This window comes from Marmota monax, unplaced genomic scaffold (assembly GCF_021218885.2).
Source record: "Marmota monax isolate L192 unplaced genomic scaffold, Marmota_monax_Labrador192_F-V1.1 WCK01_AAM20220418_F8-fsc00068, whole genome shotgun sequence".
Classification (NCBI taxonomy): domain Eukaryota; kingdom Metazoa; phylum Chordata; class Mammalia; order Rodentia; family Sciuridae; genus Marmota; species Marmota monax.
Window position 1 is genome coordinate 4,172,906 of NW_026692352.1, and position 14,723 is coordinate 4,187,628.

At 39.9% G+C, this 14,723-nt stretch overlaps 1 protein-coding gene across 4 annotated transcripts in view; it reads right to left on the reverse strand.

Annotated features, from left to right (window-relative positions):
- Positions 1 to 13,827, reverse strand: part of Fam168a (family with sequence similarity 168 member A) — a 186,787-nt gene extending 172,960 nt beyond the window's left edge. For 2 of the 4 annotated variants that reach the window (XM_046441931.2, XM_046441929.2), the window contains exon 1: positions 13,587 to 13,826. The gene's annotated coding sequence lies outside the window, so the exon portion shown is untranslated. Of the gene's footprint in view, positions 1 to 13,586 lie in introns of all 4 variants that reach the window. The other 2 variants (XM_046441926.2, XM_058578533.1) reach the window with 2 other exon arrangements.
- Between the last annotated feature and the right edge of the window lie 896 nt (positions 13,828 to 14,723).

Below are 14,723 nucleotides of genomic sequence, written 5' to 3' on the forward strand. Positions count from 1 at the left end.
TCAGAATGGCAGCTATTAAGAATACAAACAACAATAAGTGTTGGAGAGGATGTGGGGGGGAAGGTACATTCATACATTGCTGGTGGGACGGCAAATTGGTGCAGCCAATCTGGAAAGCAGTACCGAGAATCCTTGGAGAACTTGGAATGGAATCATCATCTGACCCAGCTATCCCACTCTTTGTTTTATACACAAAGGACTTACAAACAACATACTACAGAGACACAGTCACATCAATGTTTATAGCAGCACAATTCACAGTAGCTAAATTGTGAAACCAACCCAGATGCCCTTCAATAGATGAATGGATAGGGGAACTTAGGTATATATACATAATGGAATATTACTCAGCATTAAAAGAGAATAAAATCATGGCATTTTCAAATAAATAGATGGAGTTAAGAGACTATAATGCTAAGTGAAGTAGGCCAATTCCAAAAACCAAAGGCCAAATGTTTTCTTTGATATGAGAATGCCAATAATGGCAATGGGGGTGGGGTGGGGGGAACCGTGAGAGGAATGGCAGAACTTTAGATAAGACAAAAGGGAGGGAGGGGAAGGGAGGGGGCATGAGTGTAGGAAAGACAGTGGAATGAGTTAGACATCATTACCCTAAGTGCGTGTATGAAGATATGAATGGTGTGAAAATAGATTGTGTATGTCCGACCCCTGCCACAAAAAATTGTGCTCTGTATGTGTAATATGACATGAATTGCATTCAGCCATCATAAAAAAGTACAAGATTATCTCAAGGCAAAGCACTAAAGTACTTGTGCAATTGAGTTGCAAGCTGAACTAGCTGCATTTTTTTTCATAAAACAACATTTTTACTTGAAAGAACAACTGGCAGATAAACCATAATTGCTCAGATTTAGATGTTTGGCAGGCATTTTTTCAAAAATGAACAATGTGAGACTGTCACTTCAAGGAAAACAACTGTCAGTATTTGTTGCCAATGATAAAATTTGAGCTTTCAAGTGAAAATTAGAAGACTTGTCTAAAGAGATTGGTAGCAATATTAAGGAATGTGACTTTTTTATATTATGCAATAGGATATCAACATTTAGATGATCTGCATAACTCAGTGCCATAGACCGAACTGTGTCTCCTCCAAATTCATATGTTGAAGCCCTGTCCCCCAATGTGATAGTATCTGGATATGGGCCTTTGGGAGAAAAATAAGGTTTAGATTACTTATAATTAGGTTTAGATGAGGTCATGGGGGGAGGGGGCACCATGATGAGATTAGCACTCTTATTATGAAACACCAGAGAGCATGATTGTGCAAGTAATTAAATTTGCTCATGTGTGCTCTCACTTTATCCTTTCTCCATCTCTGACCCCCATCATAGCTTTTCTCTTTCTCCCTTCTTTCTCCCAACTCCACCCCATGTGAGGACAAGCCAGAAGGTAGCCATCTACAAGTCAGGAAGAGGCTGGGCACAGCCAGGCAAAGTGGCGCACAACTGTAATCCCAGCAGCTTGGGAGGCTGAGGCAGGAGGATTGCAAGTTCAAAGCCAACCTCAGCAAAAAGCAAGGTGCTAATAGGCAACTCAGTGAGACCCCATCTCTAAATAAAATACAAAATAGGGCTGGGGATATGGCTCAGTGGTCAAGTGCCCCTGAGTTCAATCCCCAGTACCCCCACACACCCCTGCCCCAAAAAAAAGGGCTAGGCACAGTGGCTCACACCTGTAATCTCAGAAACTCAGAGGTTAAGGCAGGAGGATCACAGATTCAAAGCCAACCTGAGCAATTTAGTAAGGTCCTACTTAATGAGATCCTATTTCAAAATAAAAGATGAAAAGGCTGGGGATATGACTCAGTGGGTAAGCACCCCTGTATTCAATCCCCCATATAAAGCAAAAAAGTGTGTGTGTGTCTGTGTGTGTGTGTGTGTGTGTGTGTATAAGGGAGGAAGAGAGTCCTCATCAGAAAAAGTCATACTGGCAACCTGATCATTGAGCCTCCAGAACTATGAAAAAATAAGTATCTAATGTTTAAGTCACTTGGTATTAATATTTTATTATGGCAGCCCAAGGAAACTAAGATACTTGTGAACCAATATTTTCCAAATGACCTAGGTATATTACTAACAGAATCATGCATGGGTTTAAAGATCTATTCAAAGTTCAAAACAGACCAATCAATTTTAAAATAACCATATGTGTTATGATTGGGATATGAGGGATTCCTCCAAAAGCTCCTGTGTTAATACAGGAATGTTCAGAGGTGAAATGATTGTTATATTATGAGAGTTGTAACCTAATCAGTTTATCCTAGTTTGGATGGACTATTGGGTGGTAACTTTGGCAGGTGAGGCATGGCAGGGAGGTGGGTCACTGAGGGTGAGTATTGGGAAGGTTCAACTTCCCTGCAGCTCCCTCCCCTTCTCTCTCTGCTTTCTGGTCACCATGAGCTGAGTAGCACTCCTTTACCAGGCCCTTCCACCATGATGTTCTGCCTCATCTTGGACCCAGAACAAGGAATTCAGCTGACCATGGACTAAACCTCTAAAACTATGAGCCAAAATAAACTTTTCCTTCACTAGTTTTCTTTGTTGTTGTTGTTTTGTTTTTGTTTTTATTTTTGTTTTTGTTTTTTTAAATCAGGTATTTTGGTCATGATGACAAAAAGTTGACTAACAGTAGAAAAAGATCACTGATACAGTTTTAGATTCCATAAGAAATTCCAGAAGACCTTAAGAAACTGCAGTTTTCAAATTCTGGTGTAGTATCAAAGAAGAATATCGAGCTGAGCGTGATGGTGCATGCCTATAATCCTAGCAACTCAAGAGGCTGAGGCAGGAGAATCAAAAGTTTGAGGCCAGCCTCAGCAATTTAGCAAGGCCTTAAGCAATTTAGTGGGACCCTGTTTCAAAATTAGAAAGAAGGAAGGGGTGCTGGGAATATGGCTTAGTGATTAAGCATTCCTGGGTTAAATCCCTGTGATGATGATGATGAGGAAGAAGGAGGAGGAGGAAGAGGAGGAGAAGAGGAGGAAGAGGAAAAGGAGAAGATCCACAATTATATAAAAATGCAAATTAAACATTCCTTTCTCAAACACCTACTTAGGTAGGACAGGAATTTATATATATATATATATATATATATATATACATGTATATATATATATATATATATATATGTATGTATGTATATATATACTTTTTAAATTTTTATATAGCAAAATAATAAACTGCAACAGATTGAATACAAAACCAGTTATGAACCCAGACAGCAAAGAGATTTGAAAAAAATGTAAAATGTTATTCTAATTTTTTTGGTTTGGGATAATATACTTGCTTTAATAAAAAATATATATATATATATGCTAACAGCCAGGAGTGGTGGCACATGCCTGTAATCCCAGCAGATCTCCCAGCAGATCGGGAGGCTGACACAGGAGAATTGTGAGTTCAAAGTCAGCCTCAGCAAAAGTGAGGTACTAAGCAATTCGCTGAGACACTATCTCTAAATAAAATAAAAAATAGGGTTAGGGATGTGGCTTAGTGGTCAAGTGCCCCTGAGTTCAATCCCTGGTACAAAAAAAAAAAAAAAAAAAAAGTTAACAAGTAATAGTTTTATTTTTTAGTAATTTAAATATTCTGGGCTGGGATTGTAGCTCAGTGGTAGAGAACTTGCCTACCAAGTGTGAGGCACTGGGTTCAATTCTCAGCACCACATAACAAGTAAATAAATAAATAAAATAAAGGTATTGTGTCTGTCTACAACTAAAAAATAAAAATAAATATTCCACACATTTCTCAGTGTTAATTTCTAATGCAATAAATATTGATAGATATTTGGGGTCCTTGGTAAGTAAAAATGTAAGGACACCTCATTTAAGAATTGTTGCTATACAACAAGTAAGAAAAACTATTCCTACAAACACGAATGGTCAGAACAAAAAAGCAAGTCAAAGCCGGGCAAGGTAGTGCACACCTGTAATCCCAGTCACTTGGGAGGCCAGCTTCAGCAATTTAGCGAGGCCCTAAGCAACTCAGTGAGACCCTGTTTCTAATAAAATACAAAAAGGGGAGTTGGGGTTGTGGCTCAGTGTTAGAGCGCTTGCCTTGCACACGTGAGGCACTGAGTTCAATCCTCAGCACCACATAAAATAAATTAGTAAAACAAAGGCGTTGTACCCATATCCGACTAAATATTTCTTTAAAAAAAATGTATATATACACACATACACGGGCTAGGAATGTGGCTCAGTGGTTAAGTGCCCCTGAATTCAATTCCTGGAACCAAAAAAAAAGCAAGTTAGTCATACTTTATGAAAGTTCATAAGCAGACAAAAATCAAAAGATTGGTAACCTCAGAGGAATGGGTAAAGTTCCCTTTCTTGATCTGGGTGCTGGTCATACTTTTTGTGTTTTTTTTTTTTTCATGTATCATGTAAACCTCTATACAATTTCATTTTAATTTATATTTTCTATGTAAACATATAACTTTGCTATGGTTTGAATGTTGTTTCCCTTCAAAATTCATGTTCATACTTAATCCCGCAATGTGGTGGTATTAAGATGTAAGGACTTTGGGGATATGATGATGTCATGAGGGTTCCATTATCATGAATAGGATTAATTCCCTTATAAAAGAAGCTTCCTGGAGAGTGTTGCCTAGCCCTTCCATTCCTTCCACCATGTGAGGACACAGCTTTTGTCCTCTCCAAAGGATGCAGCAACAAGTCACCATTTGGATGCAAAGAACACTGACCAGATACCAAATCTGCCAGTACCTAGATCTTAGACTTCCTAGCCTACAGAACTATGAGAAATACATTCATATTATTTGTAAACTACCCAGTCTAAGGTTTTTTGGTTTTTTTTTTTTGTTTTTTTTTTTTTTTTTTTACAAATATCTTACATTTGAACCAAGACACCCATATACATGCCTACTTTAGCTCACCCACAGAAGTTCTGTTAGCACTGATCCAGGATATAATTGGGGCAAGTCATAAGAAATCTTAGGGATAATTAGTTCTATCTCGCACACATTGAATTTGAGATCACCAGAATGGATATATTACAGGTAGTAGATTGTAGCTAGTGAGACCTGCGAGTATGGAGCTTAGGAGAGACCTCTGAGCTGGAGAAAGAAATTTAAGTCATCAGCATATGAGCAAGACTACTTACTCAAAGAAATAATCTAAAAATCCAGTGAGCCAGGAAGCCAACCCCAAGAAGAAAGAATAGTTAAGATCTCTCCTTAAATATCAGTTATGTTCACAGCTTCAAAAATCAGTTCCTGCTAAACATCCAACAGGAAGAGCAAAAACCATGAACTGTGTTCAATAATATAGCTAGCTTATCTGGTGGCTGAAGTAAAGAAAAGAAATTCGGTAGGGAGAGGGCTTTCAGGGCTTTCCGGATGGAAGGTACAACATATGGCAAGAATAGTAGTACAGGGGCTGGAGTTGTGGCTCAGTGGTAGTGCTCGCCTAGCACCCATGGGGCACTAGGTTCAATCCTCAGCACCACATAAAAATAAAATAAAGATATGGTGTCCACCTAAAACTAAAAAATAAATTTAAAAAATGTTAAAAAAAAAAAAAAGCATAGGAGTATGATAGTACAGTCTAATTCGGGACTGGCTTATCTGATTTTACAGTAGAAACACATCCTAAAAAGCCCTAAAAGAGATACAAACTAGGGCCTACCAGCACACAAGAAGAGAACAATTAAAGAAGACTGTATGTGATCATAAAATGAGCCATTCCAAACCTCATTCCCCAGAATATCTGCATATCCTTCAGGACTTACCTCAAGCACTAATTCCTCTCCCTGCTCCACTGGCAGATGCTTTGTCCATGCACCTACTGTAGTACGAATCCTACTTTGCTACAATTATGGATGATATCCCACCTCCCCACTAGACTGTAAGCTCCTTAAAAGCAGAGAGTTTTATTTTTGTATCTGACTGCCAGCACTCCCTACTGCGTGCCATCTAATAATCACTCAACAGATATTTGTTGAACAGATATTTTAAACCTGTCTCGCACAAGACTACTAGCTCCTTGGCCTTAGAATGTGTTGCAGTTATAGATTTACATTCTTTATTTTGCTTCACTTATGATAGTATCAAAGTAAATTTATTCCAAATATATATTGACTGAGGGAAGATGTAGCTGAGGACAACAATGAATAACAAAACAGCAGCCTAGAAGAAAAGTTGACACTAAACAATTCACAACTAAAATAAAAATATCAAAAACAGTAAGCACTAATATACTGAGCATCAACTACATATGTGCCAGTCACTATTCCAGGTATTTTGACCTCCTTGCCTCACTTAATTCATACATCAACCCAACAATGGAGTATATTTCCTTCTTATACATGTACTAAACAATCTTTCTCACTTGTCTCTGTAATAAGTTACAGGTAGAAAACTAAAAGGGAAATGGCTGTGTTTGTCTGAATAATTGCAAGGAAATAGTATATACCACATTCTCTACTTCAATAAAGCCTCAACTGTTTCATTTTTAGCTAGCCAGCACAGTTAATGTGGTCCCATAAATTCACTAGAAGAAAGTCTACTAGCACTTTCTCCATTCCACTATATTCACCAATTATAAAGTTTCAAGAGAGAAACTATAAACTGGCCTTCATGGATTCCCACCTTCATTGGGAAAAGAACCTTTCAGAGAGGCAATAAACCAAGTATGACAAACTTTTTATTTATGTTTATTTATTTGTTTATTTATGTTTTAGGGTGCCCTGATTTCAGTCTGGTAAACTAGGAGGGAGAAAAAAAATGCAACTAAGATTTATATATTCTTTTCTTTAATTTTTTTAATTTTTTTTATAGTTGTAGATGGACAGAATGCCTTTATTTTATTTATTTTTATGTGGTGCTAAGGAATGAACCCAGTGCTTCATGTATGCTAGGCAAGAGCTCTGTCACTAAGCTACAGCCCCAGCCATATATAGTCTTTTATAGTTTGTTTGTTTGTTTTTTAATATTTTTTTAGTTGTAGATGGACACAATGACTTTATTTTTATTTATTTATTTATTTATTGTTATGTGGTGCTGAGGATGGAACCCAGGGCCTCACGCATGCAAGGCAAGGCACTGAGCCAGTCTTTTATAGTTTAAAAAGCATTTTCACATTTATTATCTCAAATTTATTATTTATTAGCTCAAATTTAGGTATTTAAACTGAAAACGCAACAGAATTATTAATGAATTTGATTTCAAATTTCTTGGACAAAAAATGCTTAGCATTTAGATTGCTAAACTTCTGATATATATAATAGAGGTTTCCTGTTGGTGGTACTCTGTACTTCAGATGACAAATTCTCCTACACAATCAGGTGAGAACTAATGTACCAGGGTGCCTTCTGCAAAAAAGAAGAGGTGTAAAAACCCTGACCAAAAGATCCAAGTAGCTTGCAAAAACATGACATGAAGCTTCAAGCTGGTATAACAACAACAACAACAAAAATCTAAAATATGCAGAATTTCTCTACTAGTGAGAAAAGTGCTTTAAAATAGTGCTCTTTAAGAGCTCACAAAGCCAAGTGTGGTGGTGCATGCCTGTAATTCCAGCAACTTGGCAGTAAGTTCAAGACCAGTCTCAGCCAACTTAGTGAGATCCTGAGCAACTTAGTGAGATCCTATCTCAAAATAAATAGATAGATAAATAGATAGATAGATAGATAGATAGATAGGCAGGCTGGGAATGTGACTCAGTGGTTAGGCACCCATGGATTCAATCCCCAGCATCAAAAACAATAAGAGTTCACAAAACTGTTACTACCCCTTATTTCCAACTCTGATCCATAGCAAAGTAATCTGATCATCAATAAAAGCAAATTGGTTGCTTCTTGCTATCTGCTACACTACCCATATTCTTCAGCAAATGGCATCCACAGATAATAGAAAATATTATTATATCTGCCTTATCCTCCAGAGCTTAGCATGTGCAAGGTCCCAGGTTTGATCCCCAGCACAGGAAGGAATGAAGGATGGATGGAGAACCATAGACAATAACTTTGCTTCTTTGTATTTTTTTGTAATTTCCAATTTTCGTCATATATATTTTAGTGGTAGAAGACAAAGTTCTTTTACAGCTAAAAAAAAGGAATAAAGTGTCTGCTGTGGTGGCACAACTTATAATCCCAGTTATTCAAGAGGCTAAAGATCACAAGTTTGGGGACAACCTGCACAACTTAGAAAGACCTGGTCTCAAAAACAAACAAACAAAAAATCTGGTACCCCAAATAAAACCAGGGGTGCTGGGCTAGGGATGTGGTTCAAGTGGTAGTGTGCTCGCCTGGCATGCGTGCAGCCCGGGTTCGATTCTCAGCACCACATACAAAAACAAAGATGCTGTGTCTGCCAAAAAGTAAACAATAAATATTAAAAAAAAAAAAAAAAAAAAAAACAGGGGTGCTTAGCCACTGAGCCACATCCCCAGTACTTTTATTTTTTTTTATTTTGAGATAGGGTCTCACCAAGTTGATTAGGGCCTCGCTAAGTTGCTGAGTCTGGCCTTGAACTTGCAATCCTCCTGCCTTATCCACCAGAGCCCAGTCACTGGAATTGGCATGCACCACTGTGCTTAGCTCAAAATAAATTTTAAAAGTGCCAGGGGTGTAGCCCAGTGGTAGAGCATTTGCCTAGCGTATTCAATCCCCCAATACCACCAAACAAAAAAGAAAAGAAAGAAAGAAAAAGAAAAGAAAGAAAGTCACAGAAGAACACTTATACTATGATACTATTTATAAACAGTTGCACACACAGGGCAAGGAATGTCTCTTACCTAGCATGAGAGAGGCCCTAGGTTCTATTTGCAGCTGCCACAAAAAAGAAAAAAAATTGCAAGTGAAAACTATATTGTTTACAAAGGGTTGAAGGGGGGAATGCTGGGCAGTGATACTGGCCAAATTTTATTGTTATATTGTATGCATGTATAAATATGTAACAACAAATCCCATCACTATGTACAACTGTAATGCATCAGTAAAAAATGTGGAGGGCTGGTATTGTAGTTAAGCGGTAGAGCCCTTGCCTTATACGTGTGAGGCACTAGGTTAAATCCTCAGCACCACATTAAAATAAATAAAATAAAGGTATTGGGTTCATCTACAAAAAAAAAAAAAGTTTTTTTATGTGGGAAAAAAATATATTGTTTAGATATTTAGACATATGCACATATTTGATAAAAGTAAGGGAATGATTCATATCAAATTCAGGAAAGTGGTTACCCCTGAGGGAGAGGGAAGGAGGAAGATTCAATTGAGCAGCACTTCCCAAGAGGCTTTAAAAATACTACAAACTCCTTTTTGTTAGTCTGGGTAATAGTACACATCTTCAACTGTTATTATTGTTTAAATTTTGGATTTGTATTATATATACTCTTATACATATGAATTATTTCACAATGTAAAAGGAAGATGCGGGCAGGGGAATAGCTCAGTTGGTAGAGTGCTTGCCTGGCATGCGCACAGCCCTAGGTTCAATCCCCAGCACCACATACAAGAAAAAAAAAATCACCTAAAAGAAACATGTGAAGAAGAATGAACTGTAATCCAGACTCTTTCTCTTACTGGCTGTATAACTTTAAACCAATCATTTAATCCCTGACAGTCTTTCTTATTTTATAGAAGAGGAAATCAACAACTCACATCTGTTTGGTACTTTCCTTGGCATTTAAAGAACTATTTAAAGGGGCTAGGACTGTAGCTCAGTGGTAGAGCGCCTGCCTCGCATGTGTGAAGCAGTGGGTTCGATCCTCAGCACCACATAAAAATAAGTAAAGATATTATATGTTTATCTACAACTAAAAAATTTTTTTTCAAAAAAAAATAACTATTTAAAGTTCCTAGACTACAAATATGCAAATAGGTAGCACAAACATGCAAACTGCAGATAAATTGTTATATCATAATAATACAAAATAATGCCTCTTTAATAAATAATAAAATACCATAATACTAAGAACTCATTGGTAGGGCACAAAACGCAATTCATCATTCTAGCCATTGTCTAGCTTTTTAATAATGGGAATTTACACTGTTTTAGTGTACATTATGCAACACTCTATGTTAAATGCTTTCTTGGATTATTTTCTCTAATCTTCAAGCAACCTTATGAGATTAGTTCTATTATGCCCACTTTAAAGATGAGTTCATTGTGCCCAAGGTCATACAGTAATAGTGATGGACAGACTTCAGAACCCACACTCAGTCACTGCACTCATTTTGCCTCACTTTTTTTCACATTAAATTCTCTCTCCCATGACACTTAAAGCTCATTGACAACTGCTTTTTGTTCATCTTCATTTCCCCTGGAACTTAGCAGGCATCCAATAAATAAATAGTAAACAGATATTTCATATATGTGTAGTGTTTTCAAGACATAATTTCAGGACATGAACTGATTTATTCCTCTTGATACCTTTGTGAAATACAAAGCATTTTTTGTTTGTTTTGTTTTACCATATTTAAGTGTATAATTTGGGGCACTGAGTACATTCACTATGCTGAGCAACCATTACTACTAAATATGAAAGGTTTCTAATGACTTTACTGAAGTCTCTGCTTTTAAGTGGTGGATTTGAAGCCAGTTCGACTCCTAAATTCATGAGCTCTTCATTCTACCAAGGCTTCTACCAATACCTTCACCTGCTCTCCCCTTTCACCAGAGTGTCTGAAGGGTCAAATGAAGTAAAGACGCTAAAACACTTTATTCACATTAATACTATACAGATGACTGCAGCTGTAGGGGGGAAAAATCCACCAACACATTTCTCTCAGGTGATTACTTTTCATTTTGAGCTTTCAAAAGCCAGGACTTTCAGAGAAACATCCCACCTCTAGACATTGCCTGCAAATGCACAAAAGCAAGGTCTGGACCCCATAGTAAAGTTATGAGGCGAAATGTTTGCATTAGTTAGATTACATTCTCATAGTATTACAGGTAACTGCTCAAACCTGATTTTTATTGTAATACAGAAAGCTTCCTCATAAAAAAAGACTTTCAATTCCAAGGGTGAGTTCAACCTTCCATCATTCTGCCCATTTTGAAAACTACCAAAAAAAAAAAAAAAAAGATTCCAAGTGGGTATTTTTGTGTGCTCAACTGAAAGCCAAGAAAAGTGGTTTGCTTTCAAGCTGAACTCTGAGGCTTTAACAAAAATAAAAAGAATTATTTTGATCCCATTGGTGCCAATTTTATCCTCTTTACAACTCATTTTTCCTTAGTCTGAGCTCTAATCAACATCTACTTCATGTTTAACATATTATAGTTAATGCAATTAAGTCCAGAAAACAGTTTCCCTAAAGATGTTCCCTCCATTCACACTCCTCTCTACTTTCCATTGTCAGCATTCTGCCATAAGAATAAGCATATCTCTTTAAGTCAAATTTCTGATGAATAGATGTAGATGTTGTTTCTGTAGTTAATACAATGCATACATCACCATCATCCCCTAAAAAATAAAAATGATTCTCTATACTTCATTTATCAACATCTGATAGAATTCTGATCACCTGAATTCCTTTAGAAGAAAATTCAATCTATAGAAATAGTCCAATTATTTTAAGTCTTATCAAGTAATGTCAAAAGAGAATCAAATGAAAAACTCCATCAGTACCAAACCATCATCTCACCAATGAATATTTATGACATTTCCATATTTCCTGTCTTCTGTTTACATAAAGCAGTGATGCCAAGACTCAACTCAGGATTATTAGCCTGCAATACAATGATGGGCCTAATTGCCTTGCAAACCAGGACACCAATAAATGGAGTCTTCAAGCAATCAATTTTAAGAGGAAAGAAAAAAAGGCCTAAGTGTTTTCTGCATATATGCACGTTGCCTCCCTAGAAAATAAATTCAGCTTCATATTTTTTAGTCTCATTCATTAGTTCTCAAGCAAGGAATGCACCCTTAACCTCAAGCTCATCAAATCTATTTAAATTCCAAATTCCAGTACTAGTTTTAATGCACCAGGGGGAGGAGGGAAAGGAAAAGACAGAGCCCTCATACAGAAAAATACCTATCACAACCTCGTCACATCTCCTCCCACCTTTAGTTTCAAAGTGCCCCCCAACTTCTCTTTATGATACGTGAATAATAAAAGACATCCTCCCCTCCTTAACTTTACCTTTTTGGCTGACTTCCAAAAGATACTAATACAAATAAAACAAACAAAAAGATCAAACTAAAGCTTAAAATGTCCTTTAGAAGAGTCTTTAATGTACCTTCTCTGTTCCCTACAAAGTCCCCTTTAACAATCTTCCAATTACTGCCTCCCCTCCAAACGCAGCAACCAAAACTGTCCCTTTAAGTGTTCTAACCCTTAAACCTCTGGTGTCTCTTGGAGGACATCCCAATCCTTCCTCTCCAGAAAAATCCAACCCACTCATTCCCAGTATTGCACACCTCTCCATCCTCTCTGTCCCATCCATACCAACAACCCCAGGTCTCTTACATCTTAAATTTCCTCTCTACCACCTCACCATCCACAAACACCTCTCCAGCTCATCACAGACATTCCTTCTCCAAAACTCCCTCTGCCACCTTGGCCAAGGGACATTTTCTTTAAGATACCATCCCCCAACCTTGCTCACCACCTGCCACTATTCTTTCAGTGAATCCAGTCTAGCAGTCGCATGTGCCCTCTGCCTTCTCCCTACACAGGGAGCCACCATGCCCCCTCCAGTGAGTCCAAGATCACCCTAAATCCTATTCCACTGTGCCCCACCCCCAATTTCAATCCTTGTCCTCCCATTTTAGGCCTAACTTCCAATTTATCCCCCTCCTTCCAGGTCACCATAACACTCCATCCCCCATTGAAAGTCTCACCCCTGCCAGCACCTATTCCAACCTTCATCAACCATCCCAGGAAAATCTCAAATTCCACCCCCTCTGCTCTATCTTAACCATGCTAATTCCGTAAGTCTCCGCAAATTCCACCATCCCCAGGTGACAAACGCCCACTTCAAGCTCAGGTCTCAACCCATGCCAAGTCCCTCACCCCCAGCTCCTACCACCCTACCACTTCCATCAGCTTACTCCAGTCCCACCCCAAATTCCACCTTCCTGAATTAAAACACTCCCCAGGGCCCTATTCAACGGTTTACATCCCACTCTGTATAGAAATCATCCACCTATCTCCCACCCGGGCTCAGATCCCAAGCTGTCAACTGCTCCAGGCCAACCCCAAATCACCACCCTCATTCAGTCCCCTCCCCCATTATAAAAACCATCCCACTTCAGTCTCATATCTCGCCCCAAGACTATCCCAAATCTTTCCCGACACCATCCCCCCCCAACACACACACACACACACACACACACACGCTCCTGTCCCAGGTCCGACTATTCCCCCATTAGAAGCCCACCTCCTTTATCCCCCCTCCAACCTGCTGGGGTCCCACCCTCACCCCACCCCCAGTCCGCGCTCGGACAAGTCTCCCCCGCCAGCCCGCCGTTCCATCGCGACCTCAGCCCCCTCCCCCCAAGCCGCGAGGGGGCTCCGCAGCCCCCACTCTCATTCTCCCCAGCGCCGCCAGCCCAGGCTCCAGACCAGCGGGCGGGGGGGGGGGGGGGGGGTTCTCCTCACCGGCTAGCCACTGCAGGCGAAAACGGCTACGGAGGCGACAGGAGGCGATGCCCTTATCTTCTCCGGAGGCTACAGCGGCGACGCTCTCGCTCCCTCGCCCGTGTCCAGTAAGGTGGCGGATGGCGCGCAGGGACGGGAGCCTCCTCCTCCTCAGCTACTCGGCTCTGAATCCTCTGCAGTAGCCGCGGAGGAGCCCGACGGGTGGGGGGAGGGGACGATCGGCTGCAGGCGAGAGAGGAGGAGGCGGAGGGAGGGGGCGGGGGACCGCTGAGAAGGGCGGGGGAGGAGGAGCCGCCGCGGCGTCGCGACACGTCCCACGGACTCAGTGCGCCGGGACCACAACTCCCGGCATGCCCTGTTCCAGCCCGCACAAGGCCTTTGCTTCCCGCCGCGCGCCCGCGCTGAGGGTGCTGTGCCCTCTCCCACCACCGACAATGGAACGAGCTGTCTGTACACTGGCGCCTTTTATAGCCTTGAAGACCACATGTCGGGAAAGTCGGCGGTTCTGCACCCCGATCCCCAGGTGGCGTAGCTCTCAAAGTCTCCAATCTACACAGACACGGGTTGCCTCCCGCTGGACTACATCTCCCGGCGTGCCACACAGCCTCCCACTCTCCTCTTTCCGTACCTTTCTCAGACCCGGTACTACAGTTCCCAGGGAGTGTGGTCCCTGCAAAGACTAGGAGGTGCAGTTCTCGATTCTTCCTCCATGTTAAGAAAAAGAAGTGAAAGAGAGAAAAAAGGGAAGGAATATGCTGACCCACCGAGCATAGGCCTAGATGGGCTAGATCACCTGTGATTCTGTACTCTCCATCTCGGTTGTCCCTGACTCACGCCAGAACTAAAGAGGCAGCTAGCTTCCTCACTGGTATTTGCAAATTCGAGGACGATTCCACAACTTGAATTCAAATGTAAAAGGACATTTAATTACATTTACAGCTCCATTACTTTTAAGAATTTACCTTGAAAAGATAATGGAATAATTTAGAAAAGACAAGTTATTATTAGATTGTTGATTATGGGGAAAAACGCAAATATTCGTCAATAGGCTCATTAAATGGTGATATATGTATACATACAATGCATTACTTGGCAGCCATTTAAAATGATGAAGATCTATTAACATGAAAAGCTATT